Source organism: Danio rerio, chromosome 7, assembly GCF_052040795.2.
Source record: "Danio rerio strain M-AB ecotype USA chromosome 7, GRCz13ab, whole genome shotgun sequence".
In the NCBI taxonomy this organism is placed as follows: domain Eukaryota; kingdom Metazoa; phylum Chordata; class Actinopteri; order Cypriniformes; family Danionidae; genus Danio; species Danio rerio.
This window is the reverse complement of record NC_141027.1, coordinates 30,812,853-30,825,234: the sequence shown is the minus strand read 5'-3', so window position 1 is coordinate 30,825,234 and position 12,382 is coordinate 30,812,853. Positions and strand designations below refer to the sequence as shown.

Here is a 12,382-nt window from a genome sequence, read left to right as displayed (position 1 = left end):
TTTTTGGCCCACATCTTGGATTGAATAATATACTGACACAACTCTGATGAATATAAAGATAACCTATAATGATAACCTATGGATAAAAGGTCAACCTTTCTGCTGTTTTTATTTCTAGTCATTTCTCCCATAGGCAACTGAATCTGAAGTTCTAAAACAATTGAAAAATGAGTGCACTTCTGCATTGCAGAAAAGGTCAATATATTGTCTCTTGAGAACACATGTTAAAACAAAAAAAATTGTGAGATACATAGCCTACCATTTCATTGTTGTCATGTCATTGACTCATAAACATTTCCTGCTTCTTATCAAACTATTTCATAACGAGACAATTCAATCATAACTTAACATCAAAACAGCTATCATAACATTATTTATCAATGTGTGGCTCTTTTTGGATTCTCAGAAGCTAAAGAAATTAAAAATGTAAAACAGGAACCACGTTAGGACCATTGTTTTTTTTTTCTGCATCTCTTAAAATGGTCAATACACTCTCAGAAAAAAAGGTACAAAATTGTACCTTTTGGGGTACAAATGGCCCGTCACTGGGGTGGTACCCTTAAGGGTACAAATTTGTACCTCTATTTAAAGGTACAAAATTGTACCTTCTACATTTGTACCCTTTAAGGGACAATTTTGTACCTTAGACACTGAAGGTACAAAAATGTACCTTTTTATATTATATAGTATTTTCAGGGTACTGACCCAGGCATTTTGATCCTTTGGTGACAGCATGCACAAATAAATAAATAAAATATTTTGGTTCACAGATGTCCATTTTTATTTACTAATGTAGAAATATTTCATTACAACTCACAACTGAATGTGTTAAGAAATAAAATTACACAGCAAGTATAAAGCAGACATGTAAAACAGTAAAAAGAACAATTTAGATAACAAATAAAAACTAAATAATCTACACTTAATACAAAGACCACAATAATACTGTTTAAGATTTATAAACACATTACACAGGCTACAACAAGTACTGCACTTTATAAAGTCCAAAGTATTTGTCTTTAGTCAGAATACTCGGTCATAATAAATAATTTGTCATCAACATTTTCTCTGAATTTCAGAATGAAGGCAATGTTTTTCTATAAATTGCTTCAACAGTGCAGAAAACCAAATACATCAGTAGCCTCTTCCTCAACATCAGTAGAGTACTCCTCATCATCCTCAAGTGGAGTTGTAATTTGTTGTAACACAATATGTGTTTATGCTATTGATAAACATGACATGTAAAGCACTCATATCTGGAAAATGTTCTTTGATAGTCATTAGGACCACAAGTTATTTAAAAATTTGCTTTATGCATGAATGATAGCAGTGTGCTGGATTAACTTGATGATTGTGATTATCCCAAGAGCATGTAGAGAAACAAAAAACAAGGTTGATCACTCTGGTAACTGGAGTAGATCGAGGCTTGTCATCGTCCACCGTTCATTCAAAACATTCCACTGCAGAAACATCAGGGTGTTCTTCTAATAAGATGGATATGTCAAAAATGTATATTCGTCCACATCATTAGCCCGGCCAATCGCAATCCCATCAACTCTGAAGACTGCCGTGACTCGTCTTGTTAACACAGTTGTCCAGTCGGTGGCTTCCTCCTGTACTTGAACTGTTGGATGTGGTGAAGATGGTTCACTGTAAATGACAAAGCAATAATTACATTAATATCAGTCACTCTATCACTGTTGTAGAGAAAATCAACATGCATAGAAAGTAAAATAATTAATATTCACTGATTAAAAAAAAAAAAGTATCACAGATTAAAAGACTAATATAAATTTCATTCATTCATTCAATTTCTTTTCGGCTTAGTCCCTTTATTAATCTGGGGTTGCCACAGTGGAATGAACCGACAAACTAATCCTGCATATGTTTTATGCAGCAGATGCCCTTCTAGCTGCAACCCAGTATTACGAAACATCCAGACACACTTATTCACACACACATTTATACACTACAGACAAATAAGCTTACCAAATTCAGCTATAGCGCATGTCTTTATACTTGTGGGGAAACCGGAGCACTTGGAGGAAACCTTCACGAACACTGGAAGAATATGCAAACTCCTCACACAAATGCCAACTGACCCAGCCGAGGCTCGAACCAGCAACCTTCTTGCTGTAAGGTGACAGCACTACCCACTGCATCATCCTAATATAAAGAATATCAAGCATTATAAAATGCATTTATCACAGCATATACTAAACAGAAAACAGCATACACACCTGAGCACAACGAAATGTTGAAGTGTCTCGCTTAACAAGGCTGGCAACATGAGAAGTGCTGCTGTAAAATCAATTCCTGGAACATAAGATGTGGCATACAAACAAATATGAAGGAATCCATCCAAAGCTAGAATTTAATAATATTAATCAAGTGGAGAAAGTTTTGAAAGAGTACCTTAGAGTCAGGTCCATAGCATTCTTCAGTTGATCTCTCATCTTTCGATGGAAACCTAGAAAATAATTTTAAACATGTGGGTGTACATTTATTGTTGTTTGTAAGTAAAAACCTAAAAATTTAAAATAGTATGTAAGCCATTAAAACCATGGTATAGATAATGAGACATACTTACATCTTATAACTGAGCCATGCTTTCATATGACATGCCTTCATTGCTCTGATGCTGTTAGGCTGCATTCTGTTGTTCAATCTTGTACTGAAAGACAATTGGAAACTTCAAAAACTTCTGGAAAGCAATAAGATAAAGCAATAACTATTTACTTATTTTGAGATATTAATAAAAAAGGTAAAATAGCTCAAGGTACCAGTTTCAGAACAGATGAGACAAATTATTACATTAAAGAACAAAGTATAACTTAAAACGTCGATTAATACAACATGGTATGTTAATAATTCTACATTAACATAAGTATAACATTAAACGATAGTAAAACACCAACAATTCTGGACATGAGAGTTTGTGGACACTCCTCAACATTAATGTAACTTAGACACTGAAACGAAGATATGTACAAGCATACACACGCCACGTTTGTAACTAGCCACGTTTAAATAATCAGTCGCTTTGTCGGTGACAAAATTGTGATTTTTCTTCACAAAATGGCGGTGTAACTTATATAAAGTTAACCGTCTAAAATTACATTTTAGCGGTCAACCGTGGCTAGAAAAACGGCCTCAAAATATAAAACATTATCGATAATTACAAATTTCCAGTATTAATAACAAAATGTTTTATATCAAGGTAACTTATATGAAGAATTTACGTTAGTCGCGCGAGCTCCGGGCCACACCGCACATTACTCACGTGTCACACCGCAGTCAAGTGAGCCGCCATATGAGAACAACCGGTCAAGCTAGCCGCCTCCAGTATTTTAATGCACTTCTGTTTGAGGAATTACGGTACAGAAGCTAGGGCAGTCAAAAACCTCACAAAGACAAATATTTCAGCGGTTATTGGCCAAATGTGTCTAGTAAAAAGAAAATATGCATTAATTAAATCATAAATGTACCTTTTAAAATAAATATGAAAATATAGAACATTGAAATACATTTATTGTAGAGTTTTTTAAAGTTTTGCAAAAGTCTGCCAGAATAATTTAACACTGATTGAATTCATGCTTTTTTCACTGATATTAATAATTTTTTTAGACTTGACATGACATTTATGCCAATTTACAAGGCAAAAACAAAATGAAGTCTGCAAAAACATCTGTTTTTTTACTGCTGTTGCTGAGAATTCTGCCATAGTTGACATGAAATATTCAATTAATTCTATTTCAGGATGACCTTGAATCAATTTCCATGCCAAAGGTGATTGGCATTTACAGCTGAATATGGCGGAAAAATAAAGGCAAAGTCTGCAAGAATACATCACTGATCATTTTTCTGCTTTTTATACATGTACTAATAAAATTTCTTCACAGTTGACAAGACATTTCAATAAATTCTAATTCAGGATGACCTTGATTCTTTCCATGGGAAATTTTATTGGCATTTACAGCTGAATTTGGCAGAAAAATAAAGTGTGGAGAAGTACATTACATCACTGATCATTTCTTGCTTTTTCTACTGCTATAATAAAAAATTCTTCAAAGTTGACATGAAATAATCAATGAACTCTCATTAAGGAGGATACTGACCCTTTACATACCAACTTTCATATAGAATTACTGCTGAATTTGGCAGAAAAATAAGGACAAAGTCTGTAAAAATATTACATCATTGATCATTTCCTGCTTTTTCTACTGCTATAACTAAAATTCTTTCAGAGTTGACATGAAATAATCAATAAATTCTCATTTAGGAGGACACTGACTCTTTACACACCAACTTTCATATAGAATTACTGCTGAATTTGGCAGAAAAATAAGGACAAAGTCTGTAAAAATATTACATCATTGATCATTTCCTGCTTTTTCTACTGCTATAATTAAAAATTCTTCAGAGTTGACATGAAATAATCAATAAATTCTCATTTAGGAGGACACTGACTCTTTACATACCAACTTTCATATATAAATACTGCTGAATTTGGCAGAAAAATAAAGATAAAGTATGGAGAAGTATATTACATCACTGATCATTTCTTGCTTTTTCAAGTCATATAATTAATAATTCTTCAGAGTTGACATGAAATAATTAATAAATTCTCATGTAGGAGGACACTGACTCTTTACATACCAACTTTCACATAGAAATACTGCTGAATTTGGCAGAAAAATAAAGAAAAAACATGCAAAAGCACATTACATCACTGATCATTTCTTGCTTTTCTACTGGTATTATTAAAATTCCTTCAGAGTTGACAGAAAACAATAAATAAATTCTAATTTAGTATGACACTGACTCTTTACACACCAACTTTCATATAGAATTACTGCTGAATTTGGCAGAAAAATAAGGACAAAGTCTGTAAAAGTATTACATCATTGATCATTTCCTGCTTTTTCTACTGCTATAATTAAAAATTCTTCAGAGTTGACATGAAATAATCAATAAATTCTCATTTAGGAGGACACTGACTCTTTACATACCAACTTTCATATATAAATACTGCTGAATTTGGCAGAAAAATAAAGATAAAGTATGGAGAAGTATATTACATCACTGATCATTTCTTGCTTTTTCAAGTCATATAATTAATAATTCTTCAGAGTTGACATGAAATAATTAATAAATTCTCATGTAGGAGAACACTGACTCTTTACATACCAACTTTCACATAGAAATACTGCTGAATTTGGCAGAAAAATAAAGAAAAAACATGCAAAAGCACATTACATCACTGATCATTTCTTGCTTTTCTACTGGTATTATTAAAATTCCTTCAGAGTTGACAGAAAACAATAAATAAATTCTAATTTAGTATGACACTGACTCTTTACACACCAACTTTCATATAGAATTACTGCTGAATTTGGCAGAAAAATAAGGACAAAGTCTGTAAAAGTATTACATCATTGATCATTTCCTGCTTTTTCTACTGCTATAATTAAAAATTCTTCAGAGTTGACATGAAATAATCAATAAATTCTCATTTAGGAGGACACTGACTCTTTACATACCAACTTTCATATATAAATACTGCTGAATTTGGCAGAAAAATAAAGATAAAGTATGGAGAAGTATATTACATCACTGATCATTTCTTGCTTTTTCAAGTCATATAATTAATAATTCTTCAGAGTTGACATGAAATAATTAATAAATTCTCATGTAGGAGAACACTGACTCTTTACATACCAACTTTCACATAGAAATACTGCTGAATTTGGCAGAAAAATAAAGAAAAAACATGCAAAAGCACATTACATCACTGATCATTTCTTGCTTTTCTACTGGTATTATTAAAATTCCTTCAGAGTTGACAGAAAACAATAAATAAATTCTAATTTAGTATGACACTGACTCTTTACACACCAACTTTCATATAGAATTACTGCTGAATTTGGCAGAAAAATAAGGACAAAGTCTGTAAAAGTATTACATCATTGATCATTTCCTGCTTTTTCTACTGCTATGATTAAAAATTCTTCAGAGTTGACATGAAATAATCAATAAATTCTCATTTAGGAGGACACTGACTCTTTACACACCAACTTTCATATAGAATTACTGCTGAATTTGGCAGAAAAATAAGGACAAAGTCTGTAAAAATATTACATCATTGATCATTTCCTGCTTTTTCTACTGCTATAATTAAAAATTCTTCAGAGTTGACATGAAATAATCAATAAATTCTCATTTAGGAGGACACTGACTCTTTACATACCAACTTTCATATATAAATACTGCTGAATTTGGCAGAAAAATAAAGATAAAGTATGGAGAAGTATATTACATCACTGATCATTTCTTGCTTTTTCAAGTCATATAATTAATAATTCTTCAGAGTTGACATGAAATAATTAATAAATTCTCATGTAGGAGGACACTGACTCTTTACATACCAACTTTCACATAGAAATACTGCTGAATTTGGCAGAAAAATTGAGACAAAGTCTGCAAATTTTTTTTTTTTAATAATTCTAATTGAGGATGACATTGACTCTTTCCATGGCATTTTTTTATTTAGATTTAAATTTACAGCAGAATTGTTTTAGAAAAATAAAGTGTGCAAGAGAACATTTTGCAGAAGGAAAAAAGATTTATCCAAAACCAATGTTAACCAACTTAAAACGCAGGTTCAGTCATTAGGCCAAAATCATTTACTAAGATTTACAAGTTGAAAAAGTTTTCTGAAGCTTGTGGAAATTTGTTTTCAGAATGTTTTTTATTTAAACAGTAATTTAATTTTAATTTAAACGTTGCTTTTTTAGGCCTATATGCAGGATTTCCAAAGTGTTTTGAGTATAATGTTAAAAGTAATTTTTTAAGAATAAAAGTAATCACTTTTGTTCAATTTAATTTCTGAAACCAAAAGTAATTTTTTAGACAATAAATAAATCATTTGTATCTAGGCTATATAAAAGTAAATGTTATTGTAAGTGGTTTTTATTTTGTTAACAATATAGAAAAATATGGAAGATTCTTAATAATCTAAAAAGAAAGTAAACATTATTCATTCATTCATTCATTTTACGTAGTCCCTGACTAATCGGGTCGCCACAGAAAGGACGTATCTTTCAATGTAAATTAAGTAGGCTAAGAAAAAGATGAACCAATGTAAGCAAATAAGCTATTAGTTTGTCCTCAAATGTTCTCATGCAAGTCATCTTGCAAAAAATTAAATTGAATTAAAAAAATAATTGTAGACTAGGGCGTAAGGTGGTGCAGTGGGTAGCATGATTACCTCACAGCAAGAAGGTCGCTGGTTCAAACCTCGGCTGGGTCAATTGGGATTTCTCTGTGGAGTTTGCGTGTTTTCCCCTTGTCCTTGTGGGTTTCCTCAGGATGCTCCAGTTTCTCCCACAAGTCCAAAGATGTGCTATAGGGGAATTGAGTAAGCTAAATTGGTCATAGTGTATGTGTGATTGGATGTGTAAGGGTGTTTCCCAGTGATGGGTTGCAGCTGGAAGGGCATCCGCTGTGTAAAACGTGCTGGATAAGTTGGCGGTTCATTCCACTGTGGCGACCCCGTATTAATAAAGTGACTAAGCCAAAAAGAAAATGAATGAATAAAGAATATGAAATTAGGTGTGTTGTAATGTATTTTAAGATACTTTATATAAAATGTTTACCATAAAACCGTCTGAAACTTGAAATAGACAGAATCTTATTTTTAAGAGGATTTATCAAAAACATCATGTGAACACCAAAGCATAAAAAGCCATAAGAAAAAAATCTGTTATAATCAGTGATGCATGTTGGCAGTCAAGGTCATTTTGAAGAATAAATTGTTGAACAATTCTTGTCAAATGAGAGAATTTCAATAAATAGCAGTAGAAAAGCAGGAAACGTTCAGTAATGCATTATTGGAGATTTTTATATTTAATTTTCTGCCAAATTCAGCTGAATAGCCTAGAGTTAATATGTAAAGAGTCAGTGTCATACTAAATTAGAATTTATTTATTATTTTCTGTCAACTCTGAAGGAATTTTAATTATAGCAGTAGAAAAGCAAGAAATGATCAGTGGTGTAATGTACTTTTGCATATTTTTTCTATATTTTTCTGCCAAATTCAGCAGTATTTCTATGTGAAAGTTGGTATGTAAAGAGTCAGTGTCCTCCTAAATGAGAATTTATGAACTATTTCATGTCAACTCTGAAGAATTTTTAATTATAGCAGTAGAAAATGCAAGAAATGATCAGTGATGTAATGTACTTCTCCATATTTTATCTTTATTTTTCTGCCAAATTCAGCTGTAAATCACAAAGAGTGTTGGCATGGGGAGAGTCAGGGGCATACTGAATTAGAATTAATTAGACATTTTTTGTCAACTCTAACAGAATTTTAATAGTACAGGTAAATACAGCAGAAGATGATGTGATGTAATTTTTTTTGCAGACTTTGCCTTCATTTTCCTGCCAAATTCAGCAGTAATTCTATATGAAAGTTGGTGTGTAAAGAGTCAAGGCCATCCTGATTCAGAGTTCATTGATTATTTCATGTCAACTCTGAAGGAATTTTAATTATAGCAGTGGAAAAAGCAAGAAATGATCAGTGATGTAATGTACTTCTCCATACGTTATCTTTATTTTTCTGCCAAATTCAGCAGTAATTCTATATGAAAGTTGGAATGTAAAAGGTCAGTGTCCTCCTAAATGAGAATTTATTAAATATTTCATGTCAACTCTGAAGAATTTTTAATTATAGCAGTAGAAAAAGCAGGAAATGATCAATGATGTAATATTTTTACAGACTTTGTCCTTATTTTTCTGCCAAATTCAGCAGTATTTATATATGAAAGTTGGTATGTAAAGAGTCAGTGTCCTCCTACATGAGAATTTATTAATTATTTCATGTCAACTCTGAAGAATTATTAATTATATGACTTGAAAAAGCAAGAAATGATCAGTGATGTAATATACTTCTCCATACTTTATCTTTATTTTTCTGCCAAATTCAGCAGTATTTATATATGAAAGTTGGTATGTAAAGAGTCAGTGTCCTCCTAAATGAGAATTTATTGATTATTTCATGTCAACTCTGAAGAATTTTTAATTATAGCAGTAGAAAAAGCAGGAAATGATCAATGATGTAATATTTCTACAGACTTTGTCCTTATTTTTCTGCCAAATTCAGCAGTAATTCTATATGAAAGTTGGTGTGTAAAGAGTCAGTGTCATACTAAATTAGAATTTATTTATTGTTTTCTGTCAACTCTGAAGGAATTTTAATAATACCAGTAGAAAAGCAAGAAATGATCAGTGATGTAATGTGCTTTTGCATGTTTTTTCTTTATTTTTCTGCCAAATTCAGCAGTAATTCTATGTGAAAGTTGGTATGTAAAGAGTCAGTGTTCTCCTACATGAGAATTTATTAATTATTTCATGTCAACTCTGAAGAATTATTAATTATATGACTTAAAAAAGCAAGAAATGATCAGTGATGTAATATACTTCTCCATACTTTATCTTTATTTTTCTGCCAAATTCAGCAGTATTTATATATGAAAGTTGGTATGTAAAGAGTCAGTGTCCTCCTAAATGAGAATTTATTGATTATTTCATGTCAACTCTGAAAGAATTTTAGTTATAGCAGTAGAAAAAGCAGGAAATGATCAATGATGTAATATTTTTACAGACTTTGTCCTTATTTTTCTGCCAAATTCAGCAGTAATTCTATATGAAAGTTGGTGTGTAAAGAGTCAGTGTCCTCCTAAATGAGAATTTATTGATTATTTCATGTCAACTCTGAAAGAATTTTAGTTATAGCAGTAGAAAAAGCAGGAAATGATCAATGATGTAATATTTTTACAGACTTTGTCCTTATTTTTCTGCCAAATTCAGCAGTAATTCTATATGAAAGTTGGTATGTAAAGGGTCAGTATCCTCCTTAATGAGAGTTCATTGATTATTTCATGTCAACTTTGAAGAATTTTTTATTATAGCAGTAGAAAAAGCAAGAAATGATCAGTGATGTAATGTACTTCTCCACACTTTATTTTTCTGCCAAATTCAGCTGTAAATGCCAATAAAATTTCCCATGGAAAGAATCAAGGTCATCCTGAATTAGAATTTATTGAAATGTCTTGTCAACTGTGAAGAAATTTTATTAGTACATGTATAAAAAGCAGAAAAATGATCAGTGATGTATTCTTGCAGACTTTGCCTTTATTTTTCCGCCATATTCAGCTGTAAATGCCAATCACCTTTGGCATGGAAATTGATTCAAGGTCATCCTGAAATAGAATTAATTGAATATTTCATGTCAACTATGGCAGAATTCTCAGCAACAGCAGTAAAAAAACAGATGTTTTTGCAGACTTCATTTTGTTTTTGCCTTGTAAATTGGCATAAATGTCATGTCAAGTCTAAAAAAATTATTAATATCAGTGAAAAAAGCATGAATTCAATCAGTGTTAAATTATTCTGGCAGACTTTTGCAAAACTCCAAAAAACTCTACAATAAATGTATTTCAATGTTCTATATTTTCATATTTATTTTAAAAGGTACATTTATGATTTAATTAATGCATATTTTCTTTTTACTAGACACATTTGGCCAATAACCGCTGAAATATTTGTCTTTGTGAGGTTTTTGACTGCCCTAGCTTCTGTACCGTAATTCCTCAAACAGAAGTGCATTAAAATACTGGAGGCGGCTAGCTTGACCGGTTGTTCTCATATGGCGGCTCACTTGACTGCGGTCGGGTCACGGCCCGATTCCGGTGCACGGATACGGCAGCGTCGGCTCGCTTCTGCCGCCGCAGCTGGCCCGAGTGTATTTTGCTAATTGGGTTGCGATTATATTCCGCCGTGGCAACACTTATTAATAAAGCAGTAACGTTAACGTAACGTAAGATATAAGGCGCGAATACGTAACGTAGGCGACAAAGGGAACTTTTACACCGAGAAAACTAACAGCATATAGTACTCACCGTCTATAACGTTATGTCCCTCGGTGACTTCGATATCACATTGTATTAACTTCTTTAATAAGCTGCAGACATCTTAGCAAACTCCATCCTGCAGGCCAGCCCGGAGCACTTAAAGCGGGGGAAAGCCGAGACCCGAGAGTCAGACAAAATCAACAGAACACGGCTTCACATGTTAAAATGAGACTAAAAATATCTTTAATACATTCTTACCTGAAAAGTGTGGACTCCAAAATAGACTTTTCTTTGAAAAGCGTGCGAAGTTCTGTGTAAACAGCCAGCATACTCTACCGACCGCCTCAGTAACAAACACTACTATAACGTCTCAACAAGCCAAATTCTTAAAGAGACAGCAACATCACCACCTGTATGATGATGCTGTCACTCTGCATGGTTCTTTTTCTACATCCCATAAACTATAGGGTCTTAAACAGTAAGCAAAGACCAGTATTTACATTTTTAATGATTAAAATTACATTCAATTATAAATTAAATTATTAACATTTTTGAGAAATTTAAATACATGAAAAAAAATTTAATTATTAAAATATTTAATTCAATCAATTTATTTATTTATTATATTTTTAAATTATGTATTTTAGTATTAATGTTTAGTATTAATACATTTAAATTAGTGTTATATAGTGTCTTGACCTTATCATGAGCTGAGGGTACAATTTTGTTCCTATAGGGAAACAAAATATATAATTGTACCTTTAAAGGTGCCAAATTGGTCCTTTACGGTACAATTTTGTATCCAAATGTGCTATAAAAGGTACAAAAATGTACCTTTCAAACCTAAATCTGGACATTTGTACCTTTATAGCCCATTTGGGTACAAAATTGTACCCTAAGGACCAATATGGGACCTTTAAAGGTACAATTTTATATTTTGTTCCCTCTAGGAACAAAATTGTACCCTCATTGTACCTTTTTTTCTCAGAGTGTAGAAATTCTTGAAGATTCTAAATATCCTTGCACTTGCCCAGTTATTGTTTCTGACTGATGTCAAAATTGTATTCTGAGCTTCGTTGAGAAGGGTGACGATGAGAAATAAAACATAAAAACACAATAAAAATGCAATATAGGCTCGGCTCAGGTAAAAATAATGTCACTGAAGAGGAACCAGAATGAAGAAGATCAGAGAGAGAGACTCACCGCTCCTGACAGAACCCAGCACAGCAATCCCTCTGGTTCCAGCTGAACACACAATACACATTTAACAAGATCCCACACCAGCACTCCTCTAAACTTATTTAACTGACCGAAATCTTAGAACATTTGTTAACATTCTCAGTTTAACATCAACTCAACCCACAAAGTGTACGTGAGATTTGTATAAAAAAGCACTGACTATTTTAAGACATTGTTTCGGAACTAATTGCAATAATTTTAAGGAATTAAACATTAATTTAATTCTCTTA

General features: G+C 32.1%; 1 long non-coding RNA gene across 2 annotated transcripts; it reads right to left on the bottom strand.

The window, feature by feature from the left end:
- Positions 1-760: 760 nt before the first annotated feature.
- On the bottom strand, positions 761-11,250 carry LOC141375381 (uncharacterized). Of its 2 annotated transcripts, XR_015495769.1 has the most exons (7): positions 11,172-11,250; positions 10,962-11,069; positions 2,591-2,674; positions 2,416-2,470; positions 2,241-2,316; positions 1,990-2,166; positions 761-1,650 (listed from the first exon to the last, which is right to left on the bottom strand). It is a non-coding gene; the product is annotated as an uncharacterized LOC141375381 (long non-coding RNA). The 2 variants fall into 2 exon arrangements; XR_015495770.1 differs by lacking the exons at positions 10,962-11,069; positions 11,172-11,250 and adding an exon at positions 3,243-3,325.
- Positions 11,251-12,382: the final 1,132 nt, after the last annotated feature.